Source organism: Lepeophtheirus salmonis, chromosome 2 (assembly GCF_016086655.4).
Source record: "Lepeophtheirus salmonis chromosome 2, UVic_Lsal_1.4, whole genome shotgun sequence".
Classification (NCBI taxonomy): Eukaryota; Metazoa; Arthropoda; class Copepoda; order Siphonostomatoida; family Caligidae; genus Lepeophtheirus; species Lepeophtheirus salmonis.
Window position 1 is genome coordinate 7,331,186 of NC_052132.2, and position 4,229 is coordinate 7,335,414.

Sequence of the window (4,229 nt, forward strand, 5' to 3'; positions counted from 1 at the left end):
CAATTGAATTTATTGTGAAAAAGCAAAAATATTTGAAAAAAAAAATCTCATTAAAGTTAAAGTATTAGTTTAATATTCATAAATAAAAACCTTTCTGTTGAAAGGGAAAAAAGCTATCACTTTCAGAGTACTAGTATTCACACGGTAAGAAAACCTTTTTTCAGAAGGAGTTAAATATTGCAAGAGTTCATAAAGTTTGTACTTACATAACTAAAACACAAAAACCATGGGTGCATAAATAATTAATTTCACAGAGGGAACACTCATTTTCTACAAATGAATTCAAACCAAAAAAGGAATATGTATTTGAACACAGAATCTAAAACTAATCTCTGAATGATAATCCCAGAAATTTTAGTACTCAGATGACTTAGAGAAAAACTGATATTAGTTACGGATATTGCGGTTATAGATAAATTCGATTATTGTATTCAATTCATCCCCCTCTCCTATTTGTTTTCCTATGCTATCCTTTAAATATTTCCAATTTTATCAAATGATAAAATTATATCCAATAGTTTCTTTAACTTTGAACGTATCTTAGAATTAATAAAAAGATATATATCGTAATTTTTATAGCACATAAGGATTTGTAAAACATAAGAACTCACACAACGATGAGCGTCGATGATATCATACGTCATGGCTTAAGTTATTCCTTTAAAAATTGTATAAACGTAGAATTTTACATTCACTCTTTTTGTGTGAAACTGTTTTAATTATTGCATCAATTTTGCAAAAGTAAATATAAATTATAAAGTTAAAAATACTTGTATGAATATAAAATATCTAGAAAAAATAAATTCATATTTAAAAATAATCTTAATTATATCAGTTTGTGTTTTCAACTATATATGAGTTGTTATTTTTATAGTAAAACATTATTTTATTTTATTTTTGTTGAAAGATTATATAAAATTTCATTAATTTTTCAAAATTAAATCATTACTCATTAGTTTTGATGATTTGTGCATTGTTTATAAAATAATAGCAACAATATTACATTTTGTGGCTACCGTGTTTTGTATTATATGTCTACCCATCATTCATTTTTTTAAGATGATACTTCATCAGTTTCTGAGTTATGAACTAATTTTAAATTTTAATTATCGAGTCATCAAATTAGAGTTTTATGCGTGTTTATTTTTTTCCTCCTGAACGATGAAAATGATAAAAAGAAGGGATTTCGGAAAATTCCCCCCTGGTAGATTCCCACCTCTGTTCATAAACCAATTTCAAATAAAAAGACAAAAAGATAAAGTAAGGCGATTTTTTTACAAATCTATTTTCTATTAACTTTTCACGAGTCTTATAATCATTTAAAATGCTCACAATATCTTGGTTACACTCACAATTACAATATCGTCTTTTTTGAACAGGTGGAGGATGACCTGCAAGCTGTTAAACTGTATCTATGCAATTAATATAGGTTAGTTATATAATTGTAATTGACAGGATGTCACCCTAGGTTTTCCTTGCAAGTTGCTTCTCTGGAAGTTTCTCTAAATTTTAAAGGATGAAGAAAACTTGATGTTCATAGAGATCATTCAACAATTAATATAGGTGGACAACAATTTAAAACTTAGAATTAGTTTATCCTTTATAGTCAACAACAATTTTACTTTTTTTAATTCGTATTTCATAGTTATAAAATGTAAGGGTACAAAAGTATTGACTTCGATCACTAATGCATATAGTTAGGTCTAAAAAAGGTGTAAAGGAGAATCAACTTAAATAAAAAAAATTCCATGGCGTCACCAATTTGTAAATGCTATCAAGGGGTCACAGCACCAGAAAGGTTAGAAACCTGCTGATCTAAATCATCAGTCACAGTTGGGATCCAGAAGAAAACCAAAGACTAGTTACCATATGTTTCGACATACATATTTTTCCTTTTGATAGTCGAGGTTGAGAGTGGATAGAAAAACTAGTTTTGTATTAAACTATTTTACTTTAAATATGTTTTGCTATAAATATGGAACATAAGATATAGAATAATTATTAAAAATAAAGGAATAAAGTTCCGTCCTTTATGTAATAACTGTGTATATTTTATATATATTAGACTGTACAGATATGATAAAAGGTGGGATTTTGGTATCGTCGGATATTTTTTATTTTGCATTTTGTTCGTCTAAACAAGAAAATAACGATTAAATGTCCAAAAAATGGTTCTACATATACGCGTTTTGATTTGAAAATCTGTAAAATGTTTTAAAAAAAATGAAATTTTTATGTTCTGTTTTTTAAAATTATCGCTTTTGAATCAAGTTACAAGATATTTTTTTATTATTTATTATAGATGAAACATATATATTGTAAACTTTTTTTTGACAATGTATCTCTAACTTGTCTCATTGTATAAGTCAGTATTTTACTTCCAAACATGTTGCCAATAAATAAATATTCACTTTTTTTTTTGTTTAGAGGTATAGAATCCAAAATAACAAACCAAATTCCCTACTTTTGTAAATACGGTACACCCTAATATATATATAAGTTATTATTCAATTTATCCATTTAGAAAATATATACCATTTTTTTAACCATTATAACTGAATTTGATGGTTACCTAACATTTATCTCAATATTATATAAATCATTTATGTTATTTATCTGGTAATAGACTCATACATAATAGGTTGGGAAAAATACAACTTCGTATTCTTGGTCTTTGTTTCAATGCATGAAAGTAAGTATTAGAATCATCCGTTTGTAGCCAAGTACGCCTTGTTCTGCTCGATAACTGGTTGCGAACGAGATTCCAACTTCATGATGTCCTTTTCGTAAAAACACTTTGTTCCTCTTGGCGAAAAACTCTGATCAACAATTTTCTATTGATGCCAAATTTGTGCCCCCAATCACGTTGGCCATAGACAGGAACAGGGGGTAGACACTTGGTGGCAGATGTAGACTGTAGGGTGGATGAATAAGAACTTCCTATCCGAGCTCACAGAGCTTCTGGGGTGTTATTAAATATGTGAGCAGCCTGGCGTTGTCTTGGTGATGTCATGTTGTCTCCTATTCACCAATACTGGCTGCTTCTGTTCTATCGCCAGCTTCAAACGGTCGAGTTGTTTTTACAGTAGAGGGAGACAAAAAATCGTTCGAACCACTGATGTGGAACATGAACGGAAAGGATATCTACCCCGTTTCCGTTGCAAATTTTCTTGGTGGCTTTCGACGCGTTTTTCCCTTTCAGTTAGTAAAAATTTTAAATATGGCGAATTTATTCTTTTGTGTCTTCTATACTCGACGCACGACAAGTCACGACAGAATCTGTCTTGTACAATACTGTTCAACAACGTTAGTAGTAAACACTTAGGCATTGCAACACCTTATCGTATGATTTGATGTGACCAATAATGAAAAAGATATAATTAGTGAAAAAAAGGCTGGGAAATACGAAATTACTTTTTCCCCATCCTAATATTATGTATATAAATTATACAAATATCATTAATGAATGACTATATGCATTTAGCTACAGGTTATTCTTTATATACATCGATAAGTATATGAACTTTATACACGAACTTCCCATTAACATATAGTTATTTTCTGTAAATATATTATTATGTATTAGTGCAAATATTAGATTGGTCACTAAATTTGAAATAAAATAGTATGAAGATGCCCATTAAAAATATGAATTTCACATGTCTAATAATTAAAAAATAGATATAGGTTCACTCTGTGTACTTCCTAAACTCACCAAGGTCATTTGAATTATTAAGCCTTCGTTAGTGAACTGAGATTCTCTATACCTCAGCTTTTATAAACCTATCTTCACTTTCTTTCAATTAACTCTGCAACACTTTTTATTGTAATCCTGAAACGTATAGTCATTAAAAAAATAAATTCCATTTAACTGTTGTTAAGATAATGAATTTTCAAGTATGGATATGACAAGTATCAAAATTATTTATAATTATTTTGTACTCAAAATTTGTTAAAAATAATGAACATTTTATAACAAATTTATAAAAAATGAAATTATAATATTTTGTGTATGATTATAACAAGCCATATGTTGTTGAGATTCACAACGAATACTGTTATAGTCTAATATGATTTGTTTTCTAGCTGTGTTAAAAAAGGATATTTAATAACGGAGGGTTAACGGGATATTCCTTGAACAGTATTTCATTCTGTAACTATGAAACTCATTTATTTTTGAATAATTATGTATTTCAAAATTGTAATTCCAAGCTTTAGGAATGATCCGG